Source organism: Amblyomma mixtum, chromosome 3 (assembly GCF_055824585.1).
Source record: "Amblyomma mixtum isolate Tamu chromosome 3, ASM5582458v1, whole genome shotgun sequence".
Lineage (NCBI taxonomy): Eukaryota > Metazoa > Arthropoda > Arachnida > Ixodida > Ixodidae > Amblyomma > Amblyomma mixtum.
Genome location: NC_143014.1, coordinates 258,048,732 through 258,073,375, shown reverse-complemented (window position 1 = coordinate 258,073,375; position 24,644 = coordinate 258,048,732). Strand labels below are relative to the sequence as shown.

General features: G+C 44.5%; 1 long non-coding RNA gene across 1 annotated transcript; it reads left to right on the top strand.

The window, feature by feature from the left end:
* Positions 1-19,746: 19,746 nt before the first annotated feature.
* Positions 19,747-20,751, top strand: LOC149354517 (uncharacterized). Its single transcript, XR_016289660.1, has 3 exons — positions 19,747-19,852; positions 19,949-20,006; positions 20,420-20,751. It is a non-coding gene; the product is annotated as an uncharacterized LOC149354517 (long non-coding RNA).
* Positions 20,752-24,644: the final 3,893 nt, after the last annotated feature.

Below are 24,644 nucleotides of genomic sequence, written 5' to 3'. Positions count from 1 at the left end.
ATTTTAAACAGACACAAAAGTACAAACAATAAACGAGGCGGCTTTTATCGGAAAGGAAACCAATTTCAATATGAGCGAGAAAAAAGGAAAGGAACAAGAGAGCAAGGCGGCAACGCACGGGGAAAAAAACACACGGTGGAACAGAACAAAGTGCTTACGGACAATACAGGGAAAAGAAAGTCAAAGAGGAAAGTCACACTACTTGTCTTATTCGAGCAACGAGCGGGGAGGACTGGCTGGGTGTCGGGCAGTCAGGGAGTCTCTGGGCGTTCCAATGTTGATGCAACGCTACCGCAGCGTCGGCGTCCGTGGGCTCCCGGCACGGTTTCCAGGTCTGGTATCCCGGAAAAGTCACGTAGGCGCCAGAAGCGGCCTGTGTGGAGCAGCTGACGGATGGACGGAGAAGAGTGGCGCCTGGGCCTGGTGGTTGAGGTCTCGACGATGGATGTCCAGGTCTGGTGGCCCGGACGTCTGCGGCTGAGGCCCAAGCCCGGAACTCGGGGAGCCAGCAGAACTCGTCCACCTCCGTCGCCCACCGCGCTCTTCTCTTCTCTGCCCCGTAATCCTCTTCGACCTGCCCCGCGTTCCCCTCCGCACGCGCTCCTCGTGCTTTGTCTTCTTCTCCTCACGAACGCCGCTGGGTGGCGCTATCTCCTTACAGTGGTTGACTTTCTATTTTGAATGTGCAGATTACGTTAGGAATTGCGGAAAAAGTTGTTATTTATCTTGGAAAATACATCAGCCTGAAAATGGCGACGAAGTGCTACCCGGCTCCCTCTATAGCGAAATACTATCCTAACTGTTACGAGAAGGCAACCATATTTCCGGCATATGGACTGCGTGTGGACTACGAAATTAACCTGAAACAAAGAGATCATTTCCAGGACACTCTCACAAAAGCTGTCAGTTCATGTAGTACACAGCAGTGTATACATAGAGTCTCGAAATAGAGAAGTGTGAAATGCTCTATTTCCGACTCTCTTATAGACTATTTTCTCTGACTACCAAGATCTAACTGCGGTTGCGTTTAGCAGAAGAAGACTGTTTATTTTAGCACACCCTTTATTGAAATAAACGAGATATTATATTGCCCCTTATATCGAAGTAAGTACTTCAGCAAACAAAACGACTAGCTTGGTGCTGAAATGCTCGAGCACATACGGCGTCACCGTTTTCTCAGTTTCAGCAAATGGGGGCTGCCCGGATTCTTGTGCCATGAGTTGTACGTCAAGCGAGTAACCTAGATGCATGTCCATTCGTGACACGGTCTCAGCACGCCTCCGCAACATTCAGTCGATTTTTCGCACTAGAGAAAAGAAAACATTTATTAGGCTTTTCATGTGCGAACAGGTTGAATGTTACTAATACACCTACATTCACTAAGCTATCGATGAGTTATGTTGCTGGTAAATTGGCGCACAGCCGCTGCCGTGTTTTGTTGCCTACTCGGCTTCAAGGCCTTTCAATATTGGCTCAGTGTAGTCACTGCACTAGACTTGCACTCAGAACGCAAAGGTATTTTTTTATTGAAGATTCAATTCCTCCAATTTCCTCGCCAGTGTCGGGAGCGGTATATTGTGCAAGCCACAGTCCGACGACCAGAAGTTCTGAGATTGGGAGGTGTTCTCCGTAAGTTTAATTATGTCAAAAATACTTCAAACGGCGCTTTTCCTCATTCAGGACAGCGTAGGAAGAGACAGAGCGCCCTTTGGAAGTTACATAAAGGAGTTGTGCATTATGGCGGCTCCGGACAGGACACAGTTGGAAACTGAACATGGCAACGGTTCACGAAAGAAGCTTGTGCATTGAGGCTACTTTAGCAGTACTGTTCGGGGTGCTAGCCCGTAATAAATGGAATATTATTGAGCTTTGTGAGGTTAAAAAGACAATTGATGCCTATACAGCGCTAAACGGTGGATTAGCGGACAGATGTGAACTAGATGTGGGAATCCTCATCAATCACGATATAACTGACAACATAGAGGAACTCTACAGTATTAGAGAGAGGGTGGCAGTTATCGCAATTAAGCTTTATAGGTGAAAACTAAAGGTTATAAAGTCCTACCCGCCTGCATTCAGCCATGATGACGAGATCGTCGAAAGCTTCTATGAACACGTGGAAGCGGCAATGAGCAAGGTTTCCTTCTGACATAGGGAAGCTTAATATGAAGAGAACAGAGCGTGCTGTAGAGCATGAACGTAGCATAAAACCGGTGACCAGGAAACAAGGCATATTCAGAAATTATATGTATGCCTCAAGACACAAGGAGGACAATGTCATAAGATGTCATAAGCAATATGGATAAGATGGTTAAAGTAGGATGCAAGCTCTACACAGGAGCCAGTAGCGCATAGCAATGGGACATCCCACTAGTATCGAAAGCGCAAGTAAAGAAAGCCTTAGGAGCAATGCACTAGACTTGCACTCAGAACGCAAAGGTAATTTTTTTATTGAAGATTCAATTCCCCTAATTTCCTCGCCAGTGTCGGGAGCGGGATACAGTGCAAGCCACAGTCGGACGACCAGAAGTACTGAGGTTGGGAGGTGTTCTCCGTAAGTTTAAGTATGCATCTTTCTTGACTTCGTAAGGCTTTTGATAAGGTATCTCATCACTTACTCCTCCTTAAAATGAGTTCCCTGAATATTGACCCTAATCTTCTTAAGTGGATTGAATGTTTCTTGACTAACCGCACCCAGTTTGTATCAGCTAACAACTCTGTATCATCCCCATGTGCCGTGACATCTGGTGTTCCCCAAGGCTCTGTTCTGGGTCCTCTACTTTTTTGATATATATTAATGACTTTCCGATTGGCATTTAATTTGGTGTCAGAGATGGTCTATGATTCTCAATCCATCAAAGTGCAAAATTATGTCCATCTCACGCCAATCTAACCCGTCTAAACCATTCGATTACAAGATTAACGGAGTTTCAGTAGAGAACGTTTCATCTTATAAATATCTGGGTGTTCACATCACTAACAACTTGTCCTAGCGCATGCACATAGAATATGTTATTAACAATGCAAATCGTGCTCTTGGTTACATACGCAGAAACTTCTCTAAGGCTCCATCCCATTTGAAGTTACTTTTATATCAGACACTAATACGGCCAAAGCTAGAATACGCATCATCAATATGGGACCCCGCACAACTCACTTTAGTCGATGCTATAGAATCTGTTCAGAACTGGTCCCCTCGCTTCATCCTTTCCAATTATTCTCGCACGGCTAGTGTTTCTTTAATGAAAACTAAACTTGGCCTGACTAATCTTGCAGTTCGCAGAAATATTTCACGCCTCAGTCTTTTCCACAGCATCTTCTTTCATAACGCGTCACTAAAACAGGAATTTTTCTCTTCTATGCCATCATACCTGTCATCACGTGTTGACCATCCGCATAAAGTTTCCATCCCAACTTGAAAAACAAATGTACTTTTTAATTCTTTCATACCGAAGACTAGCACCGAGTGGAACCACCTTCCACCCCATATCGCCTGCACTGTAGACGCGTCACCTTTCAAGCCACTTACTACCAAGCATATCATCGAACAAGCGTCTGCATCATGAATTTGCCTTTTGCCATATGACCCACCCCCTCTATAACGCCCAGCGGGCCCTGAGGGTATAGTAATGAATAAATAAATAAATAAATAAATAAATAAATAAATAAATAAATAAATAAAAACAAAGGCAGAAATCGGCTGGTTAGGATCAGGTAAAAACAGATCTGTTGAAAGCTGGAACAGCGATTTTACTAGGAAAGCGTTAAGCGGGCACTGCGGAAGCCGCACTGGGAGAATGCGAAAGCACTGACGCCTTCTCGGCACTCGTCGCCTCTCTTTGCTCCTAATTGCTTCTCTTTGCTATGCGTATTCTTATATCGCTCACATATCAATCACCTATCGGTTGCTTATCGATCACTTATCAGTTACTTACCGATCACTTATCAGTTATTTATCGATCACTATCAGTTACTCATAGATCACTTATCAATTACTTATTAGCACTTATCGATCGCTTATCGGTCACTCATGGATCACGTATCGATCTCTTATTCTAATTCAGCGCCACTCCCAGCCCGACCAAGCCAACTTTTGGTCACTCTTTTGGCTCTAATTAATGAACTAATAATCCGATCGGCACCAACATTTTTGCGCCGAATCCTCACATCAGCCTCATTTGATTACAACCACTTTTGAGACATCTCTCTATACTTTCCCGCAGTCGCTGCGGACACGGTTTTGATGACAGAAAGCCGCCGACATAGCTTAGCAATGCTTTCGCATTAAAAAGTAGCCACCCTGTGTATGCAATGCTTTAAGATTGGTTTATTGGTTTGGTTTATTGGGGTTTAACGTCCCGAAGCAACTTAGGCTATGAGGGACGCCGTAGTGAAGGGCTCCGGGAATTTCGACCACCTGGGGTTCTTTAACGTGCACTGCCATCGCACAGTACACGGGCCTCCAGAATTTCGCCTTCATCGAAATTCAGCCGCCGCGGCCGGGATCGAACCCGCGTCTTTCGGGTCAGCAGCCGAGCACCATAACAACTGAGCCACCGCGGCGGGGCACAATGCAATGCTTTAAGACTTCGAGCGAACAGGAAGCTTCGATGAACGCTAATCACATTTTAATCCATAGGAAAGGGGACGTCAAGGAGGAGAAAGATTTCAGACCGATAAGCTTCCACTCCATAGATTACAAAGTACCTACTAATGTAATCACAAATTGAATTAGTACAACCTTAGAGCGCGATCAACCAATTGATCAGGAAGGTTTTTATAAACGTTTACTGACAATACACCATATTCACACTATCAATAAGACGAAAGGGAAGTCCAGAAAATACAGAGAACCCCGATATATAGCGTTCATATATCCCAATAAGCATATGACTCAGTAGTATCCTAAGTCCTCATGGAGACATTATGAAGTCAGTGTTGAAATGGTTTGGTTTGGTTTGGTTTGGTTCATGAGGTGCAACGTCCCAATGCGACTGAGGCTATGAGAGACGCCGTAGTGAAGGGCTCCGGAAACTTCGACCACCTGGGGTTCTTTAACGTGCGCTGACATCGCACAGTACACGGGCCTCTAAAATTTCGCCTTCATAGAAATTCAACCGCCGCGGCCGGGATCGAACCTGCGTCTTTCGGGTCAGCGGCCGAGCACCATAACCACTGAGCCACAGCGGCGGGTAGTGTTGAAATGAACTCTATGTAAAAATACCGGACGGTGATGATGATATTAATTAAGACATGAGTGTTCACGCGGTAATGCTTCGAAGCGAAGAATAGCCACTCAGCTTTAGAAGCAAGCAGCTAGTGTAGAAGTCTCTATATTTGTAATAGAACCTCTGTTTATACCTGCTAGCCGCTAATACAAAGGTTGTATGCTCCGCGATCACGGAAACTTAGGGCAACAATAGGGGACGCAGAAGCGAGTGTTTTCTTGTTGCGCTCTTCAAAGATCAATAAAGGAGCCAACTCGCAAAGCGTGCAGTTTTACTGGAATCACCCTCCAGACTAGCGAGCAGAAGAGACATATAGATGTCCAAAAGTGAAACTTGAAAAGAGAGCGTCTTTCTGGATCAACGCGGCAAGCTCAGACATGTGCGTGTATAAACCACACCTTTCACATTAGTAAAATCTTGGTTGGACTGCGTTAACGACAACTTCAGTAAGTCGATCTGATGTCCACATGGGGAAAAACTGAACATTTCATAATGTTAATTGTATTTCCAATACGGTGCTGCATGCCTTCATACGACATTCTTACTGCTTGTCATGTTCTATTGCCGCCTGAGTATCGGTCGTCGCTGCATACGTAACGAAAAAGCGGAATTATTCTGAATGTGCTTCTTGTCCATCTCTCAGTCATGTATATTGTGTATACCTGAGCGTGCAAGCATGGGTGTTTGCAGTAGGCTTAAGACAACGGCAGTGCTAGACATGGTACATCGTCACCTCTTACTTCCTGCCTCTTCTCCTTCTGGCATTCAAAATTGTCGTCTCTCACCAAGAAGTTGCAGGCAACGATGTCGCTGCCTGCAACGGAGCAATTAAAAAAAATCTGGTAGGCTATGAAAATAGAAGGTTCTTTTGTATAAAGCTTGAATACTTGGAGCAGTAAATCCTGATCTTTGGCAATGGAAGGCTCAAGATTTCCAGAAATGATCAGTGGTGCTCAGGAGTGACTTTTGTGTTTGACTGGTTCAGCACCAGCTATGCACTAGTGGCGTCAAACGAAATGCCAAAAGTAGAGCAAAGGTCCAAAGGCGCATTTTACGTCGTCGTCGCCAGGTATGGGCGCGCTCTTCGAGTTGGCGAATCTTTTGCTTCTGCTTTCTAGAAGCCTGTTTTCTGCCTTTGCCACGCAGTGCTTTATTTTTGGTTGCCTTACAGCGATCTATTTCTGCTAAAAGCCAGAAACAAGTGATTGAGCAATTTCCACGCTGGACACCAACTGTAATCCATCAGAATTTTTCACCACGCGTATCGAAAGCGCACGATGATAAGAGCGTGATGATAGAACTAGAGTCGAAGCACTGGAGGTCAGGCAGCTAAGAGTGCTCGCTTCATCCACGTATGCCACATCCGCTGCCACTGGCCAATCCAATCCGGGATGCGCAAATTACGGTCGGTGGAAAGTATGAATGTGGCACTCCGGAGGCAAAGGGAGAAAACGTACGTCACAGAAAACAAGCAAAACTATCGGAAACAAGATGAGCGTCTCTAACTCTGACGTCGGAAAGCATACGGCGTAAACTGTTACCTTTGACCATGTGGTCCACTGTTCGCATTTCATTTGATGCCGATAATGCATTTGAAATACAAGAACGTTTCTAAGCAATCCTCAAGTAAATATTTTGAAGCGGTGATAGAGCTATTATACCACTTCATGAACAAAGTGAGACTGCATACTCACCGGCTCACCCGACACTCGGCAAGGTAACAATTGCTTCGAAAAATGTGCGGCTTGTTACATTCGCAGCGATGCGCCTGACTGGGCATCCTCCTGCGTGTTAAGGCGAATAATCGATCTACGACAATTCTGTAGTTCTTATGACCTCTTGCGCCGCTATCTGTGGTTTCGCTCTCTGGCAGCGCCTTGAGAGCCCGTCGTGGTGTCCTTATTTCGCCTATAAAATGTCCGATCATCATCTGTGTGTTACTGAAGAAACGTACGTAGAAGCTTTTCCAGCAACGGCTGATGACGCTACTGATATATTCTCAGCTAAAGAGCTGAGAATATATCTAAACTCTAAACTTCTAAAGCTATAACGAAGCTCTTAACTGCTTCCAACAACGGCTATGGCTCGTGTACCTCCCAGTCTCAGAACTGGAAAAAATATTTTGTGGAGTTTATTGGACTCATAAAATATCTCAGGTATAAATATAATTTCAATCAAGGCAGTAAGTGTTCATTACTATCGAGATAAAGAAATTCATACGTGTAAAAAAGTTACGCAGCTATGTAGATCAAAATAAATTTCTCCTGAGCCATTATTCGCATCAGGGAACACGTGTCATGTGGCAGTTCCTCTCCCAAGCTAACCAGGATGGATAACAATGTGAAACAGAACTGATGATCATCTAGAGAAGCGAATGATATTACTTAGCTGTAGGTACAGGAATTCTGATAAAGCTGCTAGCACTTTTCTTTTGTTTATACTGATTGCGCGCAACTATACTCAGGTACGCAAAGAGGTATTTACTTCTCTCAATGCACTTAATCACCTGTCTTGGAGGTAATGTTCAGTACACAACAGACAACTGGCACCTGAACCTGCGAAATGCGAACACGTTAACCATGTTTTTAAGTATCCTACTACGTAAATGGAAGGCGCATGAGTAGTAATAGAGCTTGTGCGAGATATATCAGTACTCACGCCAGACGTGAGCCCCAATTATAACTTGCGCAGTGGCCGCTCGCGCGCACTTATTCTCGGACAATGCTTGGACATTAACGCGCGAGCGGCGCGAACTTGATTACTTTTGTATTTTGTAAATAGTGTACAAAGCTCTCCCCTGTCCTTTCTTGCTGTCGCTCCCGTCTATGCTTCTCTTCACTATCCTCTCCCTTTCCCTTTCATTTCCGCCGGCTGCAGCTCGAGTGCTTAAGATATTAAATAGCAGTTGCCGCGGCCGGCAACACTCTTTTGCTTCACTTTTTATTTTTTAAATAAACCACTACCACCACCAATTTTTTTAGCCGTAAATATTTTATTCTTGTCTCGGTTTACGAATTTCTGTGCGAAATTTTAAACAAGCGACTGCATGCTACTGTTTACAGTTAGAGTGGCATACCATGAAGAAAGCTGAAATCAGCGGCAAGAAATATCTGCAAACTCAGCTGCGGTCGTGCGCACATTGCAATAGCGGTAGTGGTCATTGGGAGATGTAAGTAGCAACGACTTTATTTATTTATCTCGTTAGCATATACTCCAAGCCTTGAAGTAATAAAGAGAAATAAAAAAAAACATCTAAAACACAACTCAAAATTTTAATTTGAAGACCGAACATAACTTGCGCAATATTTACGAGACAAAGCAAACAAAATGCCACACGTTGCATAACAACTGCGAAAAACTAAATCCCTCAAATTTGATCAGAAATCTTTCTGTAAAAGTACTCCAAAGGTAAGTACTTCGATAATTTCTTTCAGTGACAAACCTAAAATAGGAATAATGAGCTGTGATGTACATTAATGCTGCTAATATGCTGCTGTGTAATTTTGCTGCGATTTATTAGTTATGAGAGCCTGCTAACTTCATTAAGATAATGGACCTGGTCCACTTCAAAATCACCTTTGTAGACAAAAAAAAATAAACTTTATTCTGGAGGGTGATCTTCGCCGGGGCAACGTCTGCAAGTTTATTTTGGTCCTTAACAAAGACAAACTGGAGTAATAGCTTTACATTGCGCACATGAAAGGTAGAGCCATATTTTGTGTACGTTCAATTTTATGGACTAGGTTCTTTTCGTACGGGCTCCAAATGACATCAACGAATTGTAATTTATGCCTTACAGCTGCCTTATAGACGCTTTACAGAGCCGTATCTTGGGGGCTGCCATCTTTGATCACGTGATCACGCCGCCATTGCACACCTCCTGACCGCTTGGTGCGCGCCTCGTCGCGACGGCTGCAGCGTGTGATGTTTCGGTTCCGACAGGCAGTGTTTCGGCTGATAAGGTTGTAAAGGACACTGTGGTTGGTCCAAAGCTTCGAAGGACATCTGAGAACCTTCATTTGATCACTTTAGGCGTGAAGACGTGATCGGGCTGCTTATCGCGGAGAGCCGCTGAGCTCTCCGCTTGTTCGAGGCAATGGGTGGATTGCCTGAATGGTTGTTTTTGCATCCGCTGAAGGCGTTTTGTAATTTTTTTATATCAACTAAAACGGCAAGGTTTAATGCTGCTGCGGCAGTACAGGGCGTTGTCGTATTGTGTACATGCATGCAGACACTGGTCTAAAACGTTCATACCCATATCGTACGCATTTGTTTACAACCTGTCAAAGGTGCTTAGGAAACCTAAAATATTTGCTACTGGTTTGCTAAACACAGAAAGGCGACAAAAATAATAGACACACAAATTTTACCTAATCATGTAAGCAGTACCATGCATCGAGCAGCCTTCACAAGCTGGCATGCAATCGTTTCCAAGCATTCCGCGATATAATTCGTAAAACGCGCGCATGGCAACGCGTTCATGCTACACGAAGCTCACAATTGTCCACCTCACGTATATAATTGTGGTACGTTCCATGCTCGATATGCGGACATGACCATGCTCGAGGTCTCGTTGGTTGTAATAGCCGGAGTCACTTCAACTGACTGTCTCGCATGGACCGCGAGGAAGTGACAACCACCGATCACAGCAGCCGTAACACAAATGCTTTAATCCGATTATGGCCGCCGCGGTGGCTCAGTGGCTACGGTGCTCGGCTGCTGACCCGAAAGACGCGGGTTCGATCCCGGCCGCGGCGGCTGGAATTTCTTTGGAGGAGAAATTCTAGAGGCCCGTGTACTGTGCGATGTCAGTGCACGTTAAAGAACCCCAGGTGGTCGAAATTTCCGGAGCCCTTCACTACGGCGTCTCTCATAGCCTCAGTCGCTTTGGGACGTTAAACCCCATAAACCATAAACCAATCCGATTATGGTCCTAGAAAACCGCGCTACGTGGAGCGAAGTTCCACAGTAGCACCAAGACGACGTGTAATACACGGACTGACGGTGAGCGTTGTCTGCTCGCACGGCTATGCACTGCACAATATACAGTAGCGGTACGTAGGAGCGAGAGTAGTCTTTTTTTTTTTCGTTCCTGATTCGGCCTCGGGTGCTCCTTTTATGAATGGCCGTACACCTTAATTTACGAGCAATAGGTCTCAGCACACTGCACTGCAAATGAAAGCATGAAGTGACGGTTTCGGTGGCAGCTTGCTCATGCGGCTATGTTGAGTACTTACCCTAGGAGATTTTCCAAGATAGAAACCTTTCTTTCAATATCGGCTATCTAGCGCTGGCGGACATATATATTTGTTGCATTCGCCCGTTTGGGAAGGGTGAATGGCGAACGGGCGCGAACAGGGGCAGTATGTCCTTGTGTAGTTCGGTTCCGTGAAGCTCGCAAATGATCGCATCCTGCACCTTTAACTCTGTCTCAGTTCTTGCAATCCACACCACAGCATGTATTTTCCCTACCTTTTCATAACTTTGTTGGAAGAACACATTTGGCAGCTACCAGCGACATTTCCACTGCTGCGTCGAGGCATACACGCCGGCGACTTACGAGGCCTGTGATGGCGCCGTGTTCCGAGTGCATCTGTGGCGCCATCTGGTCTCAAACGGAAGAACTGCGCGCTGTAAACAGTCTATATGGTCACGTAGTGGTGACGGCAGTCCAGGCAGTGAGGAAAACAGCAAAAAGTTCTTCTAAAAGAAAAGTGTTCATTGCGCTGACCTACGCCTACAGTAGACTGATTAAAACGGCGGCGGCGAAAGCAACAAGCGTGCTCGGCTGTCGTCGGAACATCATGCCGCCGTTCTCGGACGAGTTCAATTTAAAGCCGATACCGTACTTTCGAAATAAAACGTGCAAGGTTATTCAAGCATTCTCGAACAACGTAGAATCGGCTCCTCCTGGATGCGATCGATCGAAATAAATCAGGTCGCGTCTTGCATCACAAAGCTATTAAGTGGCGTGCCGGCGGCTTTGAAAGCTGAACAAACACAGATTCGCGGCAATATGCATGAAATTTTACTTTGGGTGGGGCACTGTCGAGCGTTCTCCTCAGGAACGAAATTTTTGGTCACCGTTAGCACGGATAGCTTCAAAGTGGGACTCCTAACTTATGTTACTGGTTAGAGTAAGATTTGATTAGTCCGAGAGACTTCAACGTAGTGTAAGTTTTAAATAATTTGTAGTGGCCTTTACTTATTGCTACAACTTATCCTAGCGGTCTTTGGTGCGTTTAACTTTAATCGTCATTTTCAACGCCATGCTTGAATTGACTGCAGCGAGTGATTTAACTTATCACTGTCTTCGCTTATATATATGTTTCAGACAATAACGTCATCATCAGCAAAGAGTATAATTCCGGCGTAGTGTTGATTACATTAAATAAAGTCGTTTATATGAACCAGAAACAAGAGGGGCACGAGGACAGAGCCCTCCAGAACTCCCGAAAAAGCTTCCACATTGCTATAAGTGCGCCGATTGATAACAACGGTTTGTTTTCTGTTCTTTAGTTAGGTCATTCATCGTATTAATTGTTCTTCAGTTCCTTGGCTAGCAGATCATCCATCGCACTAATTGTTCTTCAACGCGATGACCTTTAACCTTGGTTACTAAATGCTGCGGGAAACGGCATCAAAAGCTTTTTAAAGATCTAGGAGTGTTGCATTAGTAAGAAAGTTAGTTATTTAAGCGCATTGCGTTATAATTGAGAAACAAGACCTAAAGAGATGCTGTCGGTGAACAGCCACATTATTACTTTCCAAGTGTAATATGATCGCTTTAATTATTATATCCTCCAGTATCTTGCAACAAGTACTCTTAACAAAACTGGCCTCTAATCGGTTGCTTTTCAGCGCGAGCCTGATATAGCAATGGAAATGATTTTTGCAATGTTGCAGTTATCGAGAAGTACTCATGTTTCTAAGGAAGTTTTAGAATTTTATACGAACTTTTCGCAAGCAAGAAAGGATAGCTTTTTTTTTTCAAAAGGGCATTGACATATTTTTACGACGCTAGGATTTTATGGCTTCCACTTTGTTCGGAAGTGGCAGATCCAGTTGACTTCCCCTTTGACCAGCTGTATTTTACATTACCGGATGCTAAGTTAGAAACAATAAACGGCGATAGATTTGGTGCAGGCAATGTTGGGCTAGCTGAAGGAACCAAAATTTTTCACCGTTTCTAAGAGCAGAAGTCAAATTTCACCATAAAAAATGTTCACTTCAGTAATTTACTGATCCCTCTGCAAGGGTTTCAAATCATTCAAATAAGCTGGTAACATGTTTGGCAGAATATGATATATATATATATATATATATATATATATATATATATATATATATATATATATATATATATAAGGCTAAAGAAGATGCGTCTGATGGTTTTGCAAAGACGAAGACGAGGTGACAGTGCTCTCGAGAGTACTGTCACCTCGTCTTCGTCTTTGCAAAACCATCAGACGCATCTTCTTTAGCCTTACAATATATATATATATATATTGCAAAAACATACTCGCAAAATATATATATATACACCAGGTGTCCCACCTAAATGTAACCAAGCTTTTCAAAAACACGGGATGTCCTAGCCCTCTGAAACCAAATGAGGGTTGTTTAGAGTCGCGGGACCTACTCTGCAGTATTTTCTCCGTTCTTCAAGGTTGACTAATTAGTTAAGCTTAATTAACTAACTTTTTAATTATTGACATGAGGAACAAAGTGTAAATGGAAAAGTTGTAGATCACTTTGAGAAAGAGCTTACTGAGACATTTGCAGCAAAGTAATATTTACGTAAAGCAGTTTTTTTACCGGCCTTTAACCATAACCCGCCCAATAAGAAAAAGCTGCCACATGACAACTGCGCCACTTCAACGTCCCAAGACGCGCCTTAAAGAATAAAATCCGTTTTTTCTGAAGTCCTCTCCTCGATGAGACTTTGGGTGCACATTGGGGCAGGAAGTGAGCGAGCGGCTGGTCACGTGATAACTTTCTTTTAAGGCCAATAAATGAAGCTGCGTAAATCGTAACTTGACGGAAACAGCACTACTAGCGGTTCTTCGAGGCGATCTAAAACTTTTACATTTACACTTTCTTCCTGAAGTCAATAATTAAAAAGTTAGCTAATTAAACCTAACTAATTAATTAACTTTGAAGATCGAAAAAATAATCAAAACTAGGCCACATGACTATGAATAACCCTCAGTTCGTTTCACTGGACTAGGACACTTCGCCTTTTTTAAAAGTTTGGTTACCTTTAGCTGGGACACCCGGTATATATTCTGCAAAATATGCTTTGTACTCAAACCCAGCTGACCAATCATTGCAAGTCACACAATGATACTGATCTTACCAAGACAATGGCGCTGCTGCTACCAAGACAAGCAAAGATCCAATCACAGGTGAGGTCATAGAATCAGAACTTATATGTAGTCAGGGGGAGGCCTGCGTAAACTCCGCCTCCATTGCCCCATCCGGAAAAGAACTTGCCTATTTGCGCACATGCATACTACGATCACGGCTTGATTGGCATGCATATGTGTGTGGAAATGTTCCTAATGAAGAATTGTTCGAAGTTCAGCGCTCGTTGTTGTCTATTATAAGAACAAAGAATAACTGTGCCAAAAAGGACGGGACAAGAGAAAGAGAACCACACGGGACAAACGGTGCGTTGGTCCAGTGTGGTTTTCTTTCTCCTGTCCCGTCCTTTTTTTCGCAGTTATTCTTTGTTCTCATAATTTAGTACCAACTAGCCCCTCACCGCACTCTTCTAGACGTCTTTGTCTACACTATCCCCGTCTTGTGTGCGCTGCTGTGTCTGTATCAAGGTACCAACACGCCCAGTTCGCCACAACAATCAAGTTTCGTTACCTTGTCTTTCCCTATTTTTGGCGACTAAAGGGAGGATGAAGCAGACTGGGCCCAATACGAAGAACTCTACTCTTTCCTGGCGGGCACATATTGAGCAAGTTTCTGCAAAAGGAGTTCCGGCCATTGGCGTCCTGCGTAGGCTTTGCAGTGCTAGGTGAGGCATCAGAAGGCCAACACTCCTGCTGATATATAAAATGTATGTCTACCCAATTTTAGAGCTCGGCTGTGTTTTATTCTCAGGGGCTCCTGCCTATAAACCCTCTCCCACTTGTGCTCTTGGAGCGTGAGGCAATGCGCCTCTGTTTGGGACTTCCAAAATATGTAGCCAATGCTGTCCTGCACCTTGAGGCGCGAATTCCATCTTTATTAGCTATATTTCACCTTTTAACAGTCCAGACCTTTTTAAACTTGTGCGACTCTCCTCTTCACATCTCGAGTAGAATATTTCTCAGTCAGCCTGTAGTTTTTTTAAATGCCACCTGGTCTGGTTTGCATACTCCACAGATATGTTTCATGCAGTCTCAACTTGATCCCTTAAAAATTCATTTCACAGATCTCCATCCAATGTATAACTTATCGCCTTCAGTCAAGAGTGCATTTGATGACATTTTATCAACGAATGCAAAGCTGCAGCCCTTTCCTCTCCTTCACGGTTTACAGCAGGACCACCTAAGGTCCTTTCCTTCTCATATTCTCATGGCTACCGATGCCTCACAGGATCGTGAATAGGCAGATGTGGGCATTTTTTCACCTGCATTGGAATCGTCCTTTTCTCTCCGTCTTCCTGACTTCACTCCAATTTATCTGGCCGAATTATTAGCAGTAATTTTAGCACTACATAAATTAGATCCTGCCGTTTCCCAACTTCATGGTCATGACGGACGCTCACATTATCATCACCCCTGAGTCTCGGGTATTAGAGCTCTTTAAGCAGCTGATCCCGCTCCGTCTAACTTCGGTGTGGTTGTTTTGGGTACCGGGGTCCATGGGCATTCAATTAAATGAGGTTTCCGATTCCTTAGCAAGGGCCTCTCTCTGCGGCCCAATACTTTCTGTCCTGACAACCTGCGCATATACAGCTGCGGTGAGGTTTCGCAGTTTCACATTATTTCACGATATTTTCAACCTCGGCACTTACTTCACCTCCCGAATATCAGCATCTTCTGCATCCTTGGAGTAGCAAAGACTGGCGCTCGAGCAGACTGGAGGTCTCTTTCACGCGTTTGCGATGCCGAGTACCTCTGCTAAATTTCTACCTTCACAGATCTAGTCTGGCGGTTTCTCCATTGTGCCCATTTTGTGCCCAGCATGAGACAGTGAATCACTACCTGCTGTTCGACCGCCGCTTCTCTTCTTTGAGGAGGCGCCTATTAGAAATTCCGTTGCTGGGTCTGCCTGTGTCCACTGAGGTTGTTCTTTCCTTTGGCGCTACTTCTCTTGGACGAAGCAACAGGAGTGTGCGCTGTGCTGTTCAAATTTTCTCCTAGAAACGCATCGACTCCCATCTAATTTTAATTTTATTTCATTTTTATTTTTTATTAATAGTATTGTTATTATTTATTTTTATTTTCATGATTTTCAAAAATTTATTATTTTTTTCTCTTTGAGTCAGTGCAAAATTGAACCATTACATGCACTGCATTCGAATTTGCATTCGATCTCCCAGCTAAAAGGTCCCCTGTCGTTGCTTCATCCAATCTGTCAGCCTAAACCCTATTGCCACTCCCGTTCCTCTATAAATGCTCCTCTTTGCAGCAGTTCACCGCCTGTCTTGGCCACTCCCCCGTAGTGGGTACGTGCCATTTTATTTGACCAACCAACCAACCTAGGTGCACGGTATGAGCCATTAGGCGCCTTGAAAAGAAAAGCGCCAACGAAGACATTGCGTACCCATGCTTGAATGGTCAACACTGCAGAAGCTTTCAATACTTGTGCGCGCCTGAGCATTACCGATTACAAAGCCTGAGCATTACGGCTGAATTTGATATCGATTATTAATTTTTTTTTAATGTTATACTTATTAGCCCATGTTTCGTCTAGTGAAGCAGTGCATATTTTTAAACGTGCACTTCATTTTCTGAGTGAAAAAAAATCGGTTTTCACTGTTTAGAAAACTTTTATGAAAACACATTGTCGCCTGGTATCCTTTTTTAGGCAAACGAATTCTGCCCTTGCAAATCAGTTTTCGATTCGGATATCAGATAGCAGAGTGCTTCACATTGTTGGCGACAGGTTCCTTCGCCCTTTAGCAGAGTGGACAAGAAATATGAGAGACAGCGAGAAGTGAAATCACCGGAATGTAGACGCTTGTCTGGTGGCCAATTCAAAGCGAAGGTCAGTGCGCTAGAAAGAAACCACCCTACCCTACATAAGCATCTATAGATGGATAAGACTACTACAGTTATAAGCGCTATGCTTATGCCATAAGGACTCAAGCCAATCAGCAGCTCTAGCTCTTAGCGCGTGCTGCACTTGCGGCATGTGAGGAAACAGACGAAATAGTTTTGTCTGGTTTTGAATGGAGAAAATCGCTTTACAAAAATTAGTCACATGGAAGAGCAAATATTGCAGATGGATGCGGCCTTTTATCGATTTAAAGTAAAACTGGCTAATTATTTTACCTCGTTAAACCTAAGTTACATCTTTATAAACCAGGATATCGTTAACATTATCAGTCAGTGATAATGCTGGATGCCAAGGAAAACAATACTGATTAAGTAGTGCCCGCATACTTTAGACTAATGGTACTGATATTTGAACCAGATTTAAGTTTCCACTGAATGACACCAGCTCTACAAATTTTCCTCTGAGCGCTGTATTTGTACGCATTACTGCGTATTCCACAGTGACAGTTTTTCGCATCTTGTACCTCTGCATTCTTCTTTATCTCATTAAAAGGGCTAGAGCAGCGTTCATTTCTTGTTTAGCGCAACTCATTCTGCTATGTTCACTATCTGCGTCCTACACAAGCTCAGGTCCCGATCTTATCTTTACAGGCGCAGAGGTCAGTTAATCTTTGACGCTCCGGTATGCAGGACGACTTGCTGAATGAGCAGTCGCTGTCGACTCTCTACGTATTCCAAAGGCACCAAACCTATATGCCTAACAGGGGCCTGCTCTAATTTGGCCTTCAAACTCTCTTTTTGAATTGCACTGAATGAGCAGTCATTTACGACTGTCTACCTATGCTAATGGCACAAAACTTACGCCTAGAAGGATCCTGCTCTTATTTGGACTACACGACTGCTCTGATTTTTGTTCTACTTCACCGTTGTTACCATATGCGCGACCGCATTCGTCTGCCAAGAATGAAATGAACTATTGATGATGCCTTGAGGTTGGCATTACGTGTACGTCTCTACCGCTGTTGAAATCGCAAGGTGTTGCCCGATACTCGCAAGTACTGTTAGAGTGCTTCCTTGAAACTCAGATACCACCACACTGCGTTTCGCGGGAAGCAGAAGGAAATGCAGTATTTCTGCACACCAACCTCTGTAGCGGTTGTAAGCGTTATTTCGACGACGCACAGGCATCTCAAAACAAGCCAGTGGAGCGGTTCCATATCTCGGGGAAGAGTTGCCTGCGAAAAGCATCGCTAACCATAATTATAATAAATCAGCCTTGAAGCCAGAAAACGCACAGACACGTTGCGCAGAGGTTGCTTATGAAGCTATGAAGTTTTGTGCGCACAGTTTACACGAGTAGGCACGGACCAGTCTGCAAGCATATCATATGCGACATTTCTAAACCTTGAAAATATCCTTGCGAAACCAGCGTCTTGATAAGCTTTGCGGGTATTCTCGAACATTGCTGTCCCATGCGCACGGCAATATGATTTATCACAAAGAGAATATTTTGTGTTTTCAAATATCTAGAAAAAGATGCGCTCTCGCAAACTATAATGCAGTCGATTTCTGCGAGTTTTATTCAGTTAGTTATTCTTACGACGTGTAAATAGCTCTTCTACTAGCCAATAACCACGAACTGCAGATTGGGTTTACAGGTGCAGACGCTCCTGCTAGGTGTGGCTTTTTGAGCATCGACCGCCCACTGCTGCCACACATTCTCAGTAGAATAGAAAGTCGAAAAGAGGTGCAAAAGTATTCATATCTTTCAGGGACTACAGTAGACTGAAATAGACAGTAACCGAAAAGTCACATTAGGGGTGTTATTATTCATGCAGAATTAAGTACCTAAAAGTGTTGTTTTTTCTTTTTATACGTTCGTTGTAGCACATGCGGCTGCTCTTTTGTGGTCTTGAGGAAGACTGCTGTAAGGATAACTAAACAGGAAATAAGCTGAAATAAAGAAAACTTGCATACATTTGGTGCAGTGCTCTGACCCTGGAAACTCGAAGGGAACAATTTCATTCTTATCGTAATGATTTCCTGCGTTTAATTCTGTTATCGTGCCAGCTTAGTATTCTTGTTCCTTCGCGAGCTCAATTTGTTTCCCTGTAAGCTCACCGCTTCGAAATTTCTCCCTTATCGAGCTCACCAAATGAGTACGTGCCACATGCAAAACAACCTTGTGGCTAATGAGGAATATAGCCCATCATGTTTCTTCTTCAACGCATTCGCATATGGCGCATCATACAAAGTGTGAGCTCGCACTCTTGGCGGTTACAACCGTTCACTTTTTTGGCGCTCTCAATATGCCTAGTTCAGCTGCTTTACAAAATATTGTTTTATTAAAACCATCTGTTGTTTGCCGCAGAAAACCATAAAAGGAAGTGTTTGAGAGCATCCTTCTAGAGAAAAATCTGTGGAAAATTATCACTTCTCAATCTACCAGCTGAACGTTACGCGGAAGGAGAAGACGTTTTAATTTACTTTTCGTAAAATAAAAAAACTGAATACCTCGATATATAACCTGAGCGAAATCGAGCCATAATGCATGCCGCATTAGCCCACCAAAATAAATTAAAATCTCGTACTGCTACAAAAACTGATGGAAAGAACAGATTTTAGGAAGAGGCATATTTTTGCTTTCTGCCAGAGGCTGTTATTCCGAACATATTCTTCGCGTTGTATGGTCCACTTAACTTTGGCATATCTTGTGGATTTAAAAAAATGTAAATATTTGTGTACGCTTTTGAATTACTGGAAAGCTGGATTAGATTTATAAACATGTCTCCCCTTCACTGCTGTTATTTGTGCTGCATTTAGCAGCTAGCATACACCTAAAACGTAATGACAGTCCACATATTCTACTCTCCAGTGGATGCCTGCTGCATCTGAACAGGTCGTATCCATGGAGACCCTAAGAAGTTCCATCATAGAGTAACATTAAAGTAAAGAGAGTGCCTAAAAGTAAAGAGGAACTCGCCCAGCAACTTACCTTGTCAAAGAGCGGACTCTCGGGCCCTTTCGCGGCCGAGTTCGGCGCTTCCCCATTTCCGCCAGATGGCACTGAACGTGCAAATAAAAAAAAGAAAAAAAGTATGGTCTTGGCATGTCTTGGCTTGCAGTGACGTGCGCTGCGCGCCTACGGCCGCAGTTACGTCAGAAACAGGGAAGTGTCTACTGCGACCCGGTCGCAATAACGCAAGCGTTATTTTCACCCGTGACGTCGCATCCGGTTTGAAAAATGACGCCACGTCCTGCCATTTTTTTGTTGTTTTTGTCATGTTTGAGCCGAGCTACAGCCGAGCCGAGCATTGCTTGCAGTAGGAGAATGGACGGACGGTGGGAGCTACGCGCGCTCGTGTTGCCCGTGAGCAATTTCTCTGTTCTTCCTGTCTTTTGGTATGTATGTACTGTATGTATTGAGTGATTGCCCGTTATATGGCATTCGGCATTTCATTTTGAACTTCCTTGCGCCCGAATATTTTGTGTTTGCAGATCACCCAGGACTAGCACTGAGCCCGCTTGCCCGGCAGTGGACACAAAGGCCCTAAAGGTGAGACTCGTCTGTTTTATCCTGTGTTCTGCTCAAAAGCTCAGTGCAGTTCGACAGAAGAGAATATGCGCTGAGTATGTTGTACCTTTTGTCAGCCCGGCCAAACGTAACCTTTGGTCATGTAAAACAGGCATGGTTAGCCTGCGCCCGAAAAAAAGGCGGGAAACTTTTGACAACAGTCCAGTTGAACTAACCGTTTATGCGGCGAGTTTTGTGCGCGGTCCGATTTTTTGTGCCCCCGCTAATAGGAAAGTGTATAGATTACTGATTTAATGGTTCATTTTACAGTTGTGTTGCTGTTTATCCATACGAGCCGCTTTCCGAACAGGGGCACTAATTGCGGCGAGATAAGCGATTACGCTTTGGTGTCTGCAGCGCGTAAACATGTTCTTTTAAATTCATTTCCATTTCAGAAAACGGCACTTGAAAAACCGAAATGCAGTTTACTTGTATGCACGGACCTTCCCGATTCCTGCATCGAGTCCGGCGTTCTCTTGCTGGCGCAGAGGCTGAACAAAATGGGACGATAGAATGCGGAAGCAGCAAAGGCTTTAAGGCGCCACTAGGTGAGCTCTCCACCTCCTGTGAATTTTAAAACTAGTGCTGTGCCACCTGCACTGAGCTTCAGTATTACACGGGGAAGGTGATTGGACCCACGTAGCTAACTAGCATGGAGCGCATGAGGCTACTGGAAAAGCAAGCTTTCTTTTATTAAGAGCTTATTACAGGTGATACTGCAAAGAGTCCTTAAAGGGACACTGAGGAGAAATTGAAGTTGGCTTGTATCGACAGAATACCAGCTCCTGATTACAAAAACGCCACTCATACTGACAACAAAGCTCTTGTAACGTAGAAAAGAGCAAGAACCAAAATACAGGTATCGCCGCCACAGGCCAAACTCGCAAGTACAAGCGTGATGAGATCATAGGCCAAAACAGTGTTGCTAGAACGAATGGTTCTAGCAACACCAGGAACCGAGAAACCATGCATCACTGAGGCGCAGCAAATGCATGCGCAAATCTTCTTGACGTCGCCAGATGGCGCCACGTGCCCGGCTGCTACGCGCGCTCCTGAAGCATCGGGACAAATCAGCGCCTGTTTTCCGGCGGTAGGCGGGCTCCCGGTATTCCGCTAGCGGTAACAAGGTACACGGTATGCTAAAGGTGTCTATTTGCGAGAACTTCGTTGACGACTTCGAGAACGAGATCCATCGTAACGCTGGCAAAACGCCAGTGCAAATGTAATCGAAGCGACTGTAGCGACGGCCGCAATAGCCGATAGATGCCTTCAACGTGCGGCCGGCGGTAGCTTTCTTTTCGGCTGCTGCTAGGCCGCACTGCTGGCAGCCAGAAATCACGGAGTCTGCGTTACGTCATGTGCACGTCATGTTTCACGTCTCTTAGTCCTGTGTCGTCATAGACGAATCCCAAGTTTGAATCAGAGCGGCGGGAAAAACTTTTTCAACTTCGAATCCAAATTTCTTAGAAATAAATGCATCTTTCGCTGCCGGCCAAGTGGCAACAAAGCCATGACATGCCGAACTATCGGATTTTACTATAAAAAATATTAATAGTGCTCTCCTCAGTGTCCCTTTAAGAAGGGGAACATTGTGGACAAAGTGCTTGATGTCCTTTGATATTTTGGAAGCTTGTGAGTTGCATAAAGCTCACAAGGCACTGTTGCAGTGTGTGACAGGTCATTGTGGTAATGATGATTATGTGGCCATTTGCTTTGCACGGGTGAGTGGCAGTTTTTCGCCCTGGCTGTCAAGTAGAAAGAAAAAACAAAAAGAAAATGTGGGAACATAAACTCTTAATGTGGCTTTCACCTGCAGACACCAGGTGAACAAAGCCTGCCCGTATAGTGAACAAAGCAACTCTGCTGTTACGGATCTAGCAAATTATAATTTTGAAAGTGGGCCTCCTGCTGTGAAACCGGGAACGTTTGTGCCCCTAGAGACAAGCAGAGGCGAGAAGCCATAGGCGAATGTAGGTAGGACTGGTAGCTGAACGAGGGAGTAGTTCCCATATTTGAAGAACACATGGAAAGACAAGGACGAGGCGTTGTTTGAGTTGTTCCTTCTATGTTTGTCTTTTTTTCCCCCCACAAGTTAAAAGTCGATATTTGTTGTAGTTTCACTTTTTGAGGCAGCCAAAAGATACAGCGCAGGGATGACTCACACAGCATTAGTGTTTTCGTTTCGTTCCTACTGTTTTGTGTACTTGCACCTCTTGACCTCAAATGCGGCATTGTCATGATCTTACGTGGTGCTATGCTGCACACCTATGGGTGTGTGGCGTTCAGGTTCAAGCACCAACATAGGGCTTCCAGTGCAGCAGGAATTATGAGAGGGAAAAAAGCCTCAAAGATGTGGATGGGCAGTTTAGCTCTTCAGTTTGCTTTTTGTGAAAAATTCTGTGGCAGGAGGTTACATGTCAGCCCACCCCTTATGTAATGCTGCCTTTGGGCCGTTGAGGTACAGATAAACTGATAAATAAACAACAAAAAGTATTTTCTGTTCAGACAGTATAATTTGCAGCTTTGGTGGAGGATTTTCTGTGGCCCCTTCAGGGAGTGTTTACCCAGAAATTGTAGGTATTCATTAATGCCTCTTGGTCCGAAGAACCAAACAGTAATCAATTGCCCTCATGCCTCTTGATGAGGGAATCTGAGAGGTTGAAATGATAATTTACCATAGCTGTAAACAGTAATGGCTGGGTGTATCGCCGGAGAGAACCGAAGTCATCTACTGGACTGAGTGGTAAGAATTTCGGGTTGGTTAAAGCACAGATGGCTTAACATCATATCGCCAGATCTTGCACTGTTGGCGTGTGTGATTGTTGCGGTATATGTGGCTGGTGAGCTGTCAACTTGGGTGTGACAAAAGTTGTAAGCTCAGCCAGACATGCCTGTGCTGTTTGAGCTCTGGGCAAGAGCTTTGAGCGAGGCCACTGCATTGTGTCCCTGTTGTACATTTGGCTTTTGTGGTGCTCCAACTTCCTCCTTCCCCCACCTTTGCTTGGAATGTCGCCATGGGAGTGAGAGAAATTGGTGTGATGTAATTAGAGCAGTGGCATGGCCATAAGATCCATCCGCACAGTACCACTTCTAGGTTGTTTGCTGGTTTGGCACCGCGGTCAGGATTGAGGTGAGTTGTGAGTGGGCCACTGTGGAAAATGACATAAGAGCAGCAGCAAACATGGCACCAATGGCGGAGAGCAAACTTTGATGTCTGTGTTGCCATTGTTGTCAAAGTTATCTGCGAGGCCATCAAGGGCAGCACCTGTTCTGAATGCATCGCATAGCAGTAGATCAGAACTTCACCTTTACACTTGGGTTATGGGCCTCACTGCAGGAGGTGTATCAGTCAGTTCAGATTTCACGTTGAGACGCATCAAATTCAGCAACCTTACTACTCATAAGTACAGTGAAACCTCATTAAGGCGTACCTCGTAGCACTGCAGAAAACTATGTGCAAAGCGGCAATATGCCCAAACTTAAAGCGACCTGAATATATCCACTTACCTGGTAAAAAATGATTCCTGATCAATTTTTTTAAAATGTGCACACGAAACCTTTTAACTGCATAGCTACCGTTCAGCCTCGAATGTGGCTTGAGCAGGGTATGTAATCCGAAGGCAAAATAACCGCTGGTCCTTAAGGGTCCTTAAAGAAGGCAAGCATAGCAGGGGGTGGCAGAAAGGTACGTGGGTGGATAAGATTAAGCAGTTTGCCGGGATACGGCGGCCGGGATACACAGCTGGCGAAGGACAGGGTTGATTGGAGAGAGACACGGGAGAGGCCTTGGCCCTGCAGTGGGCGTAGTCAGGCTGATGATGACACTGCCATCCTGCTGCAGAACATCTGCAAAGAGCCCTTCACAGGCAGCGTGGCTGTCAATACTGAGAGCTTTGCCCTGATGTGACACACTGCAGCTTATTTAATTTGGGAAGCACGCTATCCATGACAGCGTTGGTAATATGAGAAGGGGCTGGACCACAGCTGCACAGTGGCGCAGATCAGCCGGCAACGCAGCAATGATAGGTGGGGCGCATGGAGGAAAACTGAAATCTGCTGCAGAAAGGCCAAGTCATGTGACAGTGATAAGCAGTAGCTATAGCAGTGGCACATCTGCATGGCTAGGGTCGTGGCTGCTCGTACACCACCACCTGCAAACAGGCTAGTGACGCGCCTCGGGTGTGGTGGGGACAGGCTGGCACCCCCCTTTCCTTACAACGGGAGGGAAGAGTTCTCTCTTTCCAGATGCGTCAAGCAGCTGCAAGTAGGCTAGGCATGTCAGCAACATGTCTTATTATGTCAGTGTGGCGTGCGCATTAAAGCACTCATGAACTTTCCTTTTAAGTAGTTTTTTAAACTTTGGCACATCCGTATCTTTACCTTCTCTCAGTATTGGTCACCTGCTACAAAACTGGAAATCTGCTCCTAATAGAATTTTGGCTTGCTTCAAAGACTGCTCCAAATTGCTCCTGGCCATTGCCTCCTCTGCACATGCTGTGTGGTGTGTAATTATCTCCTTCTTTTAGTATTTTTGTCTTGGATGTTGCGAGTGCTGTTTATTATGCAAGAAGCTTGAATTAGCAGCTTCGAAAAATTTGATTGCTGGTCTGCACGTGATTG